The sequence below is a fragment of the Mobula birostris genome, chromosome 2 (assembly GCF_030028105.1).
Source record: "Mobula birostris isolate sMobBir1 chromosome 2, sMobBir1.hap1, whole genome shotgun sequence".
Classification (NCBI taxonomy): domain Eukaryota; kingdom Metazoa; phylum Chordata; class Chondrichthyes; order Myliobatiformes; family Myliobatidae; genus Mobula; species Mobula birostris.
In genome coordinates, this window is record NC_092371.1 from 75,551,788 (window position 1) to 75,567,601 (window position 15,814).

Genomic DNA, 15,814 nt, shown 5'->3' on the forward strand with positions numbered 1-15,814 from the left:
GGTCAAGAATAAGGCATGAAACTGGGTGGTTTTACTAAATGTTACAAGAACAACGAATGAGCAAAGAGAGACAATTCAGAAAGAAAAACAACTCTACACTGTAAACCAAGTCCTCCCATATCCTTTAAACACAATTGACCAAAGACAGGGTGCTGCCCATTGAAAGCAATGTCGAAGGTCATCTTCAAAATCTGCCTTCCCGAGCAGTCAACCACATGTTGAACCTTTACTTTTGTCTGACAGTTTAGAGCAGCAGGAACAAGTAGGTGGAGTACCTGTGTCTTGTGGGTGTTGAGCAAAACTCCATAGTAGTAGTAGTACCATGACCACTCGAGTTGAGCATGATGGAATTGTCTATCAGTGGGTCTTCAAGCGGCTGATCTCAGGTCCGCATGTGACCCTCAGTTTCGGTCGGCGGCGTTAATCTTGGGAAGACAGTCTGTGGCCCACCAAACGTGTGAAATCTGAGGTGTAAAGCCTCTTTTGTGTGGATGCTGCCTGATGTGTCCCCTGTTACAAATCAGCCCTACAAAATAACAAACAGTACACTGTATGCAATTGAACAACTTAGCTTTATAATTCTTAATTCGACTGAAGGGTTAGTAAAGAAAACAAAAAGAAAAGGGCCCATTTCAATGAAACAGTCTAATGTGCACATTGGAGCTCACGGTTTCCTGTGGGTTAGTCTTCCATCAATTTCCCCCAGGCGGCGTTGACTCCTGGCCCCATTCTAAGTCCACTCCATCCTGTAGTCTATGGCCTCTCCGTTCTGGCATCTTCTCTCTCCATATTCCGCCAAACAAAAGCCCACGAATACCTCTCTCTTGAGCACACAAGAAAGAAAAAAACACTCCCTTCATTGGCCGGCACACATTCCAAAGCTCCTGTTATCTCTAGTCATAACCCAAACACTGCTCCTACAGAGAAACCATTACATTAGCAGTGAAACCTTTCCCAGGGCATTACACACATGTTCTGGTGCAATGTGGGCAAGAGTAAGTGTTGGCGATGGTTGGGTCTTTTGGTTTCTCAATCTCTCCTTCTTCAATGCAGCACAGCAGAAGTCATTCTCATTTAGCACAACTCCCTCCTGAACAGATTACCTCATATTTTTATCCATTATGGACAACCTGGCACACCCTCTCCATGACCTACTGAATAAGCAGCGGAGCACCCTTTCCAACAGGCGCATTCAGCTCCACCATCACAAGGATTGTTACAGAAAATCCTACCAAATGCAATAAGCATATACAACAGTTCATCTCCGTGCGACAGGAGAACACACATCATATACAATAGTCTCTGTTTTATTATTTCGTACATTATTATTGCACATTGGCACATTATTATTATGTATATTATTATTCTGCACGTTATTATTAGTTAAGTCTGCACACTGATAAGTGTAAGTGTTGGCGATGGTTGGGTCTTTTGGTTTCTCAATCTGTCCTTCTTCAATGCAGCACAGCAGAAGTCATTCTCATTTAGCACAACTCCCTCCTGAACAGATTACCTCCAGGTCTATCTATTGAGTGCAATGTCTTCCCAGCTTTTACTTACTTACTTTATACTTTATACTTTATTGTCGCCAAACAATTGATACTAGAACGTACAATCATCACAGCGATATTTGATTCTGCGCTTCCCGCTCCCTGGATTACAAACCGATAGTAAATATTTATAATTCAAATTATAAATCATAAATAGAAAATAGAAAAATGGAAAATAAGGTAATACAAAAAAAAACTGAGATGCAGGTCCAGATATTTGGAGGGTATGGCCCAGATCTGGGTCAGGATCCGTTCAGCAGTCTTGTCACAGTTGGAAAGAAGCTGTTCCCAAATCTGGCCGTACGAGTCTTCAAGCTCCTGATTGTGTTGGCTGGGTGGGTCGTGTCCTTGATTATCCTGGCAGCACTGCTCCGACAGCGTGCGGTGTAAAGTGAGTCCAAGGACGGAAGATTGGTTTGTGTGATGTGCTGCGCCGTGTTCATGATCTTCTGCAGCTTCTTCCGGTCTTGGACAGGACAACTTCCATACCAGGTTGTGGTGCACCCTAGAAGAATGCTTTCTACAATGCATCTATAAAAATTAGTGAGGGTTTTAGGGGACAGGCCAAATTTCTTTAGTTTTCTCAGGAAGTAAAGGCCTTCTTGGCAGTGGACTCTGCTTGGTTGGACCAATTCAGGTCATTTGTGATATTGACCCCAAGGAACTTAAAGCTTTTGACCTGTTCCACTTGCGCACCACCGACGTAAATTGGGTCGTGCGGTCCGCTACTCTTTCTGAAGTCAACAACCAATTCCTTCGTCTTGCTGATGTCATGTTAACTTTCTTCAGGCTGATTTTGATGTTACATTTGAAACATTTCCTTTGCCCTATTCTTCTATGTTTCATAGTTCACATTCTTGTACATTTTAGTGAAAGTGCCAATGATGGGTTGGAGCTCAGTCTTGAAGTATATGGAAATCTAAGCATCATCTCTGCCCAAGGATTGGGAATCCTGCTCCAGGAGTGTAGTTATATGGGAAAAGAAATTTCCCATTAGTACTATAGATTAACTGCTTTCCTAAGGTTAAGACACAATAATGGAAACAGAAAGACTAAGAGTGGAGACACAGAGACTGCAGATGCTGCAGTCAGGAGCAACAAACTTATGCTGATGACCTTTTGCTCTATGTTTCTAATGTGGAGTCTGCTTTACCTTCTCTACGTTCTTTAATTTCCTGCTTTAGTCAGTTTCCTGGATATAAACTTAACTTTCATAAGAGTGAACTTTTCCTTTGAATAATTTGGTAGTAGTTAATACTAACCTTCCTTTTAAAATTGTAAGAAATCAATTTACTTATTTGGGCGTAACAATTGCTAGGAATTATAAATTCTTTTTTAAAGAACATTTTTTTACACTTCTGAATTATGTTAAGAAGGCACTTTCAAATTGGTCACCCCTCTCTTTATCATTGATTGGCCGAATCAATTCCATTAAAATGAATATTTTGCCTAAAGTTTTGTATTTATTTCAGGCCATACCTGTTTTAATTCCTAAATCCTTTTTTTGATTCTTTGGATTCTATTATATCTTTTTATATATGGAAAAATAACATTTCTCGATTAAATAAAGTTAATCTTCAAAAAGCTAAAAAGAATGGAGGTTTAGCTTTCCCAATTTTAGGTTTTATTACTGGGCAGTCAATATACGGAATCTTATGTTTTGGTTATATTATATTAATCGAGAGGACTGTCAGGTGTAGGTTTCTTTAGAAGCTAACTCTGTTAATAAATTCTCTATCATTTCTCTTCTCGGATCCTCAATTCCTTTATCTTTAAGTAATTTAGCTGAGTAGTTAAACACGCTTTGAGGATTTGGGTACAATTTAGAGAATATTTTGGTTTATTGAGTTTTTGACTTTCAAGTCACATTTTTTCTAACTATTTTTTAAACCTTCTATGATTGATGTAGTTTTTATAGAGTGGAATAGATTGGGTATTAAATGTTTTCATGATTTGTTTGTTGGAGATACTCCCTTTTCATTTGAACAACTGTCAGTTAAGTATAGCCTACCGAGAACTCAATTTTTTCGATATTTACAAATTAGAGACTTTTTGCATCTCAAATACATACATTTCCTAAAAGTCCAGATAAAAATTTACTTGATATAATTTTTAATTTGAAATCCTTCCATAATGCATCTATATCTAATATTTATGGTATGTTGTTGGGAATAAGAAATATTCCTTTAGATAAAATTAAAAATCTTTGGGAACAAGATTTACAGATTTCAATTTCTGAGGACACTTGGAATGAAATTTTTAAATTGGTTAATACCTCATCGCTATGTGCCTGTCATTTCCTTCTTGATATTCCAAAATATCAGCTGTTTATTCCTTTCCATACATGCTGCCTGAGATCCTCCAGATCTTTGTGTGTTACTCTTGAGTTCCAGCTGAAGCTTCGAGCTTGTGAGAACAATGAAAATAAATAAAGTAACTGATTTGTACATTGACTTCTGATTCATTATCTGAGTGATACCATCCCCACAGGGCCTCGTTAGCGCAGTAGGCAGTGCGTCAGTCTCATAATCTGAAGGACATGAGTTCAAGTCTCACACGGGGCACTAGTTTTATGGGAGCCAATACCAACAATTGTGAAAATCCCCTGTGACGATCTCCAAGCCTTGATGTTTGAGGGTTTCACACCTCTTTAGCAGCCCACTGTGCATTCAATAGAAATCAAAACCAAAACCCTATTGAAAACTAGAAATCTGAAATAAAAGCAGAAAATACTGGAGTCACTCATCAGATCAGGCAGCTCTTGTGCAGTGGAAAAGGGTTAAACCTTTAATGCAACAGTTGTGGAAATCCCCTGTGATGATCTCCAAGCCTTTATGTTCGAGGTTTTGAAATCTCATTGAAAGACCATTTCAAAAATTAAATCCCACGCCCTTTGGAAACTAAGGAAGTAAAAGCAGGAAATGCTGGAGTGACTCAGCAGATCAGGCAGCTCTTAGAACATAAGCACAGAAGGAATAGGAGCAAGAGTAGGCCATCTGGCCCATCGACCCTGTTCTGCCATTCAATAAGATCCGGTCATCTCCACCCACCTACCTTTTCCCCATAACCCTGAATTCCCCTACTATGTAAAAATCTATACAACATTGTCTTAAATATGTTTACTGAGGTAGCCTCCACTGCTTCATTGGGCAGAGAATTCCACAGATTCACGACTCTCTAGAAAAAGCAGTTCCTCCTCATCTCTGTCCTAAATCTACACCACCGAATCTTGAGGCTATGTCTCCTAGTTCTTGTCTCACCTATCAGTGGAAACAACTTTCCTGCCTCTATCTTATCTATCCCTTTCATAATTTTATATGTTTCTATAAGATCTCTTCTCATTCTTCTGAATTCCAGCGAATACAGACCCAGGTGACTCAATCTCTTCTCATAGTCTAACCCACTAATCTCTGGAATCAACCTGGTGAACCTCCTCTGCACCGCCTCCAAAGCCAGTATATCTTTCCTCAAGTAAGGAGACCAGATCTGCACGCAGTTCTCCAGGTGCAGCCTCACCAGTACCCTGTACAGTTACAGCATAACCTCCCTGCTCTTAAATTCAATTCCTCTAACAATGAAGGCCAACATTCCATTTGCCTTCTTGATAGCCTGCTGTACCCGCAAACCAACCTTCTGTGATTCATGCACAAGCACTCCCAAGTCCCTCTGCACAGCAGCATGCTGCAAATTTTTCCCATTTAAATAATAATCTGCTCTTTCATTTTTCCTTCCAAAGTGGATGACCTCACATTTACCAACACTGCCAGACTCTTGCCCACTCACTTAACCTATCTATATCTCTCTGCAGACTCTCTGTATTTTCTGCACAATTTGCTTTTCCACTCAATTTAGTATCATCAGCAAACTTAGATACACTACACTCGGTTCCCTCTTCCAGATCGTTAATGTATATTGTGAACAGTTACGGGGCCAACAGCGACCCCTGTGTCACACCACTCACCACTGATCGCCAACCAGAGTAACACCCATGATTCCCAACTCTCTGCTTTCTATTGGTTAACCAGTCCTCTATCCATGCTAATACATCACCCCCAACTCTATACATCCTTATCTTGTGGATAAGTCTTTTATGTAGCACCTTATCGAATGCCTTTCGGATATCCAAGTAAATAATATCTATCTGTTCCCCCTATCCACTGCGCTCGTTATATCCTCAAAGAATTCCAGAAAGTTTGTTAAACAGGACCTGCCTTTGCTGAATCCATGCTGCATCTGCCTGGTGGATCCATTTCTTTCCAGATGCCTTGCTAATTCTTCTTTAATGACAGCTTCAAGCATTTTCCCAACGACAGATGTTAAACTAACTGGCTGATAGTTGTCTGCCTTTTGCCGACATCAGTTGTTGAACAGTGGCGTGACATTCACCATCTTCCAATCTGCCGGGGCCTGGCCAGAGTCCAGAAAATTTTGGTAAATTATAACCAAAGCCTTTACTATAACTTCCGTCATTTCTTTCAGTACCCTGAGATGCATTCCATCAGGACCAGGGGACTTGTCTATCTTCAGGCCACAAGTTTACTCAGCACTACCTCTTTAGTGATAGCTATTGTATTGAGGCCTTCACCTCCCAATGCATCCATAACATCTCTCTTTGGCACGTTAGATGTGTCCTCCACCATGAAGACCGACACAAAATAGTCATTCAAAGCCTCTGCCATTTCCTCATCACCCAATATCAATTCCCGCTTCTCCTCCTCCAAGGGACCTACATTTACTTTAGCCACCCTTTTCCGCTTTATATAATTATAAAAACTTTTACTATCTGTTTTTATATTTTGCGCTAGTTTATTTTCATAATCTATCTTTCCTTTCTTTATTGCTTGCTTAGTGGTTCTTTGCTGTTTTTTAAAGTTTTCCCAATCTTCCAGTTTCCCACTACTCATAGCGACTTCGTATGCATGAGCTTTTAATTTGATGCCTTCTTTTATTTCCTTAGTTATCCAAGGCTGGCTCTCCCCACCCTTATTGTTCTTGCTTTTAACTGGAATATATTTCTGTTGAGCACTGTCAAAAATCTCTTTAAAAGTCTTCCACTGTTCCTCAAATGTCCCAGCATATAGCCTGTATTCCCAGTCTACACTAGCCAAATCCTCCCTCATCTCATTGTAGTCTCCATTGTTTAGGCATAATACACTGGTTTTAGATTGAATTATTGCTCTTTCCATTTGTATGAGAAACTCAATCATACTGTGATCACTCTTTCCAAGAGAATCCCTAACTATAAGATCATTAATTTTACCTGTCTCATTGCTCAGGACCAGATCTAAGATAACACATTCCCTTGTAGGTTCAGGAACATGCTGTTCAAGAAAGCCATAATGGACGCATTTTAAGAAGTCCTCCTCAAGACTGCCTCGACCAGTTGATTCACCCAATCTGACAATGGGACAAGTTAAGGTCCCATCACAATTCAGGTGGAGCCCTCCTACAGTTCCCTCCTTCCCCAATACTGGTGCCAATTTCCCATGAATTCAAACTCACTTCTCCCACACCAATCCTTGAGCCATGCATTTAACTCTCTAATCTTCTTGACCCTATGCCAATTTGTACATGGCTCAGGTAGTAATCCAGGGATTACCAACTTTTTGGTTCTGCTTTTTAGTTTAGTCCCTAGCTGCTCAAATTCCCTCAGCAGAACCTCTTTCCTCGTTCTACCCATGTTGTTGGTACCCACATGGACCACGACAACTGGACCTTTCCCCTTCCACCGCAAATTTCTCTGAAGGTCAGATAAGATGTCCTGAACTTGGGCACCAGGCAGGCAGCACAGCTTTCAGGAATGCTCTATCCTCGTGACAGAGAACTCTGTCTATTCCGCTGACTATACTATTCCCAATTACCACTACATTTCTCTTCTTCCTCCCCGCCCCCCCCCGAACTACAGTGCCACAGTTAGGTTGCTCATCATTCCTACAGCCCCACTCTCATCCACACAGGGAGCAAAACTCTCAGACCTGATGGACAAGCTCAAGGGCTGAGACTCCTCCAGCACTGTCTCTTGGAGCCCACTACCCGCCTCACTCGCAGTCACACCCTCTTGTCCCTGACCACAGACTGTATTTGAGGCAGTTAATCTAATGGGTGTGACTACGTCCTGAAACAGAGAATCCAGGTAACTCTCCCCATCCCTGATGTGCCGCATCAGATTTGAAGCTCAGATTCCAGGTCATCAACTTTGAGCATGAGTTCCTCGAGCAGCCAACACTTCTGCGGATGTGATCACCAGGAGCCACAATGGGGTCCACCATCTCCCACATCGTGCAGCTACAGCATATCACCTGATCCTGCATCATCCCTACTTTATTTAATTAGCTTAATTTAGTGACTTTTTATTCAACCACTACAAAAGCCTTACCTGCTACTTACCTGTGCCTCCTTGCCGAAGCCTCTTGAGCCAAAGTCTCAAGTTCCCACTCTTACACTGCTCTTACACTGGTCCACTCACACAATGGCCGCTCTGCTTTACTTTTATTTGCTCCTGCTAATGAATCGTGAATTGATTGGTCCACTGCTAATGTGCGGAGGAAAATGGTTATACCTTCAGGTTGGAGACCTTCCTTGAGAACTAGAAAAGAGAGAACAGAAATTAATTTAAAGTGGGAAGGGATGGATAGGACAAGTGAAATATCTCTGACAGAGAGAGAGAGAGACATAATAGTTTAATATCATGCACATTGATTGACTAACATGTGCATACAAATGTCAGACGGATGCTGGCCAATGGTTTCTTCACAACTTAGAGCGTTTTCCCGTTGCCCGGTGGATCAGTAATGGTCAATGTAGGGAACACAGACCCTTCCACTGATGGGACAGGAGGATAACTTGTGAGATGGACCACTCATTACAGCACTTACACACGGTCTCTAAACCCTCTGGATGATGGCCTTCAGGTTTGCAGTGCATTCTGAATGCCTTTTCTTCAGTGGACTTGGTCCAGAGATTCATTAGGAGGGGAGGTTGCATTTGCTCACGACGCCTTGTAGCACATCCTTGAATCTTTTTTTTTGTCTGCCTGGTGATTCCGGTCCCCTGGTTGTATCACTGTTTCAGGACTCTGGAGCCAGACATCGGAATAGCTTGAGCTCAATGGAGCTGCCTGAGTGAAACTGCAATCTCAGTACTGTAGGCATCCTGAGAAAGCTAGTTTCTCCTCACAAATATAAAGGTCTTTGTAGACAGAATTGTTATTGGTAAGAATTCTTTAAACATTTGTAATTGTCTGTGTGTGACAGAATAAGATGAAAAGTGCAAACTGTTGATTTGTGCATTGGCTTCTGATTTGTAACCTGGGTAATGGTACCTCATAGGCCTCGGTAGCGCGGTAGGCAGCGCGTCAGTCTCATAATCTGAAGGTCGTGAGTTCGATCCTCACATGGGGCATGAGCTTTTTGGAAGATAAGACAAGAGTTGAGAAACACCTCTGTGACATTTTCTACCCTATGGATTCCAACATATCATTTCCCATGCTGTATCAATTAGACCACAGGAGATAGTAGCAGAATGAGACCATTCAGCTCATTGAGCCTGCTTCGCCATTCCATCATCAATTATTTACTATCCCTCTCCATCCTATTTCAGAATATCCCATATCTCAGAAAGGATGTGTTGTCATCAGAGGGATTCACGAGGATGATTCCAGGAATATCAGGAGCGTATGGCAACTTTGGGCCTGTACTCACTGGAGTTTAGAAGAATGCATGGGATCTTATTGAAATCTATTGAATGGTGAAAGGACTAGATGGAGTGGATGTGGAGAGGATGTCTCCTATGGTGGGGGCATCCAGAACTGGAGGGCACAGCCTCAAAATTGAGGGGCGACCCTATAGAACAGAGGTGAGGAGGAATTTTTTTTAGCCAGAGAGTAGTAAATCTAGAATGCTCTGCACAGACGGCAGTGGAGGCCAAGTCCGTGCGTATATATAAGGCAGAGGTTGATTGTTCCTGATCGGTCAGAACGTCAAAGGATACGGCGAGAAGGCAAGTGTATCGGGTTGTGTGGGATCTGGGATCAGCCACGATGGAATGGTGGAGCAGACTCGATGGGCTGAATGGCCTAGTTCTGCTCCTATGTCTTATGGTCTTACGGTCTAATTCTCCAGCCTTGTCCATGTTGGGAAAAAAGTCAGTTGCTGCTGGAAATCTGAAATAAAAGGAGGAAATGCTGGAAGCACTTAGCAAATCAGGGAGTGTCTGTGATAAGGAAAACAGGTCAGAAACGTTTCTTCAAAACCAGAAAAGAAGTGAATTTACAGCTGCTGAGAAGGTGGGGGAGGGAAGGATAGGGCAAAGGGAAATAGCTTTGATAGGGTGAGAACAAATACCAAGCACATTGATTACCTAATGTACAAACCAGTGCTTGGTGAAGGCATGATGATAGTTAATTTACGTGTTGGAACATCTTCCCTTTGCCCGATGGGTCACTGATGGTCAATGTAGGAAACACAAACCCTTCCACTGATGGGACACATGGATAACTTGTGAGATGGACCACTCATTACAACAGTTTCACGTGGCCGCCAAACACTCTGGATGATGGCCTTGAGGATTTCAGTGCATTTTGAATACTTCCCTTTTTTGCGGGGACATGGTCCAGAGATTCACAGGAGAAAGTGGGGAGGCTGTACTTCTTTAGCACGCCCTTGAACCTTTTACTTTGCCTGTCTAATAATCCCGTCCCCTGGTAGATGCACTGTTTTGTGACTCTGGTGTCAGGCATTGGAATGAGTTGTGGGCCCAATGTAACCGGCTGAGAGCAACTAGAACTTCAGTACTAGAGACAATCCGGAAAAGCATATGCTCACAGATTATGTAACATATACACATAAATAGAATGGGAAAACTGACCAATCAGTATCTTGAGGTCTGAATTTTTTTCTTTTTCCTGTGGGGTTCATTGTCTTCTTAAGGACTGAGGATCACTTGCTACCACAGAGGTCTTTTGGGATTCTGAAGGCTAATAACAACACAATGGTAGAAATGCTATGACTTGTGGTTTTTGCCGCTCCCTACATTTTCCTTTGAGTTTTTCTGCCATGAAAATTATGCCTGTTGTGCTTCTGGGTAGAAGGAACCCACAGTGTGATTCAGGCAAACAAGAGGAATTCTGCAGATGCTGGAAATTCAAGCAACACACATCAAAGTTGCTGGTGAATGCAGCAGGCCAGGCTCTAGGAAGAGGTACAGTCGACGTTTCAGGCCGAGACACTTCGTCAGGACTAACTGAAGGAAGAGTTAGTAAGAGATTTGAAAGTGGGAGGGGGAGGGGGAGATCTGAAATGATAGGAGAAGACAGGAGGGGGAGGGATGGAGCCAAGAGCTGGACAGGTGATTGGCAAAGGGGATATGAGAGGATCATGGGACAGGAGGCCCAGGGAGAAGGAAAAGTGGGGGGGGGGGAACCCAGAGGATGGGCAAGGGGTATAGTGAGAGAGACAGAGGGAGAAAAAGGAGAGTGAGAGAAAGAATGTGTGTAATAAAAATAACCGCACCTTGTTCCCATTCCAGCCTTACTCCTTCTGAACGCTCTGCTCTCCACTCCCTCCGCATTAATCCTAACCTTACTATTAAATCCGCCGATAAGGGGGTTGCTGTTGTTGGCTGGCACACTGACCTCTACCTTGCCGAGGCACAGCGACAACTCGTGGATACCTCCTCTTATTTACCCCTCGATCATGACCCCACTAAGGAGCACCAGGCCATTGTCTCCCATACCATCACCGACTTTATCCGCTCAGGGGATCTCCCATCCACTGCTACCAACCTTATAGTTCCCACACCTTGCACTTCCCGTTTCTACCTCCTACCCAAGATCCACAAACCTGCCTGTCCTGGCAGACCTATTGTCTCAGCTTGCTCCTGCCCCACCGAACTCGTTTCTACATACCTCGCCCCTTGTTCAATCCCTTCCTACCTACGTTCGTGACACTTCTCATGCTCTTAAACTTTTCGATGATTTTAAGTTCCCTGGCCCCCACCGCTTTATTTTCACCATAGATGTCCAGTCCCTATATACTTCCATCCCCCATCAGGAAGGTCTCAAAGCTCTATGCTTCTTTTTGGATTCCAGACCTAATCGGTTCCCCTCTACCACCACTCTGCTCCGTCTAGCGGAATTAGTCCTTACTCTTAATAATTTCTCCTTTGGCTCCTCCCACTTCCTCCAAACTAAAGGTGTAGCTATGGGCACCCGTATGGGTTCTAGCTATGCCTGCCTTTTTGTTGGCTTTGAGGAACAATCTATGTTCCGTGCCTATTCTGGTATCTGTCCCCCACTTTTCCTTCGCTACATCAACGACTGCATTGGCGCTGCTTCCTGCACGCATGCTGAGCTTGTTGACTTTATTAACTTTGCCTCCAACTTTCACCCTGCCCTCAAGTTTACCTGGTCCATTTCTGACACCTCCCTCCCCTTTCTAGATCCTTCTGTCTCTGTCTCTGGAGACAGCTTATCCACTGATGTCTACTATAAGACTACTGACTCTCACAGCTATCTGGACTATTCCTCTTCTCACCCTGTCTCTTGCAAAAATGCCATCCCCTTCTTGCAATTCCTCCATCTCCGCCACATCTGCTCTCAGGATGAGGCTTTTCATTCCAGGACGAGGGAGATGTCCTCCTTTTTTAAAGAAAGGGGATTCCCTTCCTCCACCATCAACTCTGCTCTCAAACGCATCTTCCCCCATTTCACGCACATCTGCTCTCACTCCATCCTCCCGCCACCCCACTAGGAATAGGGTTCCCCTGGTCCTCACCTACCACCCCACCAGCCTCCGGGTCCAACATACTATTCTCCGTAACTTCCGTCACCTCCAACGGGATCCCACCACTAAGCACATCTTTCCCTCCCCCTCTCTGCTTTCCGCAGGGATCGCTCCCTACGCGACTCCCTTGTCTATTCGTCCCCCCCATCCCTCCCCACTGATCTCCCTCCAGGCACTTATCCTTGTAAGTGGAACAAGTGCTACACATGCCCTTACACCTCCTCCCTTACCACCATTCAGGGCCCCAGACAGTCCTTCCAGGTGAGGCGACACTTCACCTGTGAGTCGGCTGGGGTGATATACTGCGTCCGGTGCTCCCGATGTGGCCTTTTATATATTGGCGAGACCCGACGCAGACTGGGAGACCGCTTTGCTGAACACCTACGCTCTGTCCGCCAGAGAAAGCAGGATCTCCCAGTGGCCACACATTTTAATTCCACATCCCATTCCCATTCTGACATGTCTATTCACGGCCTCCTCTACTGTAAAGATGAAACCACACTCAGGTTGGAGGAACAACACCTTATATTCCATTTGGGTAGCCTCCAAACTGATGGCATGAACATTGACTTCTCTAACCTCCGCTAATGCCCCATCTCCCCCTCGTACCCCATCTGTTACTTATTTTTATTACACACATTCTTTCTCTCACTCTCCTTTTTCTCCCACTGTCCCTCTCACTATACCCCTTGCCCATCCTCTGGGTTCCCCCCCCCTTCCTTCTCCCTAGGCCTCCTGTCCCATGATCCTCTCATATCCCTTTGCCAATCACCTGTCCAGCTCTTGGCTCCATCCCTCCCCCTCCTGTCTTCTCCTATCATTTCAGATCTCCCCCTCCCCCTCCCACTTTCAAATCTCTTACTAACTCTTCCTTCAGTTAGTCCTGACGAAGGGTCTTGGCCCGAAACGTCGACTGTACCTCTTCCTAGAGATGCTGCCTGGCCTGCTGCGTTCATCAGCAACTTTGATGTGTGTTGAGTGTGATTCAGGAGCAGTTTCTCAGCTTCTGGGAAGATGCAACCCAGGAGGACCTGGGGAATGACTATCCCTTAATGACTATCACCCAGTGGCACTCACATCTATGGTGATGAAATTCTTTGAGACATTGATCATGGCTAGAATGAACGTTTGCCTGGAGCAAGGACCTGGAGCCACTGTAATTTACCTATCGCCACAATAGGTCTATGGCAGATGCAATCTCAATAGCTCTTCGCAATAGACAATAGACAATAGGTGCAGGAGTAGGCCATTCGACCCTTCAAGCCAGTACCGCCATTCACTATGATCATGGCTGATCATCCATAATCAGTACCCTGTTCCTGCCTTCTCCCCATATCCCTTGACTCCGCTATCATTAAGAGCTCTATCTAACTCTTTCTTGAAAGCATCCAGAGAATTGTCCTCCACTGCCTTCTGAGGCAGAGCATTCCACAGATCCACAACTCTCTGGATGAAAAAGTTTTTCCTCAACTCCGTTCTAAATGGCCTACCCCTTATTCCTCAATTGTGGCCTCTGGTTCTGGACTCCCCCAATATTGGGAGCATGTTTCCTGCCTCTAGTGTGTCCAATCCCTTAATAATTTTATATGTTTCAATCAGATCCCCTCTCATCCTTCTAAATTCCAGTGTATACAAGCCCAGTCGCTCCAATCTTTCAACATATGACAGTCCCACCATCCCGGGAATTAACTTCGTGAACCTACGCTGCACTCCCTCAATGGCAAGAATGTCCTTCCTCAAATTTGGAGACCAAAACTGTACACAATACTCTAGGTGTAGTCTCACCAGAGCCTTGTACAACTGCAGAAGGACCTCTTTGCTCCTATACTCAACTCCCCTTTTTATGAAGGCCAGCATGCCATTAGTTTTCTTCACTGCCTGCTGTACCTGCATGCTTACTTTCAGTGACTGATGAACAAGGACACCAAGATCTTCACACGACCTTAGATCACCTGGACAATGCAAATACCTGTGTTAGGTTGTTGTTCATTGACTATAGCTCAGCGTTTAAAGCCATTGTTCCCATTTCCTGATTGATAAGCTACAGAACCTGGGCCTCTGTGCCTCCCTCTGCAATTGGATCCTTGACTTCCTAACTGGAAGACCACAATCTGTGCAGATTGGTGATAACATCTCCTCCTCGCTGACGAGCAACACTGCTGCACCCCAGGGGTGTGTGCTTAGCCCACTGCTCTACTCTTTCTAAACCCATGACTGTGTGTCTAGGTATAGCTCAAATACCATCTATAAATTTGCTGCCGATACATCCATTGTTGGTTGAATCTCAGATGGAGACAAGAGGGCGTACAGGAGTGAGATATGCCAACTAGTGGAGTGGTGCCGCAGCAACAACCTTGCACTCGATGTCACTAAGATGAAAGAGCTGATTGTGAACGTCAAGAAGGATAAAATGAGGGAACACAAACCAATCCTCATAGAGGGATCAGAAGTGGAGAGAGTGAGCAGTTTCAAGTTCCTGGGTGTCAAGATCTCTGAGGATCTAACCTGGTCCCAACATATCGATGCAGCTGTAAGGAAGGTAAGACAGCAGCCATATTTCATTAGGAGTTTGAACAGATTAGGTTTGTCACCTACAAACATTCAAAAACTTCTATTGATGTACTGTGGAGAGCATTCTGACAGGCTGCATCACTGTCTGGTATTGGTGGGGGGCTACTGCACAGGACTGAAAGAAGCTACAGAAAGTTGTAAAATTAGTCAGCTCCATCATGGTACTAGTCTCTGTAGTATCCAATACATCTTCAAAGAGCGATGCCTCAGAAAGGCGATGTCCATTAATAAGGACCCCATCACCTAGGACATGCCCTCTTCTCATTGTTACCATCAGGTAGGAGGTACAGAAGCCTGAAGTCACACACTCAGTGATTCAGGAACAGCTTCTTCCCCTCTGCCATCTGATTCCTAAATGGTCATTGAGCCCATGAACAATACCTCACTTTTTAAAATATATATTATTCTTGTTTTTGCATTGTTTTAAATCTATTTTATATATATATACTTAACATAACTAATTTATTTATTATTTTCTTTCTATATTATCATGCATTGCATTGAACTGCTGCTGCTAAGTTAACAAATTTCACATCATATGCCGGTGATAATAAACCTGATTCTGATTCTGAGAAGGAAGACTGTTTTGTAATTACTGCAGTCTGATGTCGGTTTGTTCGGAGACAGTAAAAATTACAGAATCTCTGAGGTTCCGTGAAATAATCAGCTCTTCCCAGCAGTGGGGACTGAGCAAGTGAATGATTGAGGTGCTGATGAAGGGTCTTGGCCAGAAATATCGACTGTTTATTCCTCTCCATAAATGCTGCCTGGCCTGTTGAGTTCCTCCAGCATTTTGTGTGTTACTCGTGAGTTCTAGTTGAAGCTTTGAGCTTGTGAGAACAATTAAAGTAAATTAAGTAATTGATTTGTACATTGACTTCTGATTCATTATCTGAGTGATATCTGAGTGAT

General features: G+C 43.7%; 2 non-coding genes across 2 annotated transcripts; both read left to right on the forward strand.

The window, feature by feature from the left end:
- Positions 1 to 4,041: 4,041 nt before the first annotated feature.
- Positions 4,042 to 4,114, forward strand: trnam-cau (transfer RNA methionine (anticodon CAU)). Its single transcript has one exon. It is a non-coding gene; the product is annotated as a tRNA-Met (tRNA).
- A 4,764-nt stretch (positions 4,115 to 8,878) lies between these two features.
- On the forward strand, positions 8,879 to 8,951 carry trnam-cau (transfer RNA methionine (anticodon CAU)). The gene has a single exon. It is a non-coding gene; the product is annotated as a tRNA-Met (tRNA).
- Positions 8,952 to 15,814: the final 6,863 nt, after the last annotated feature.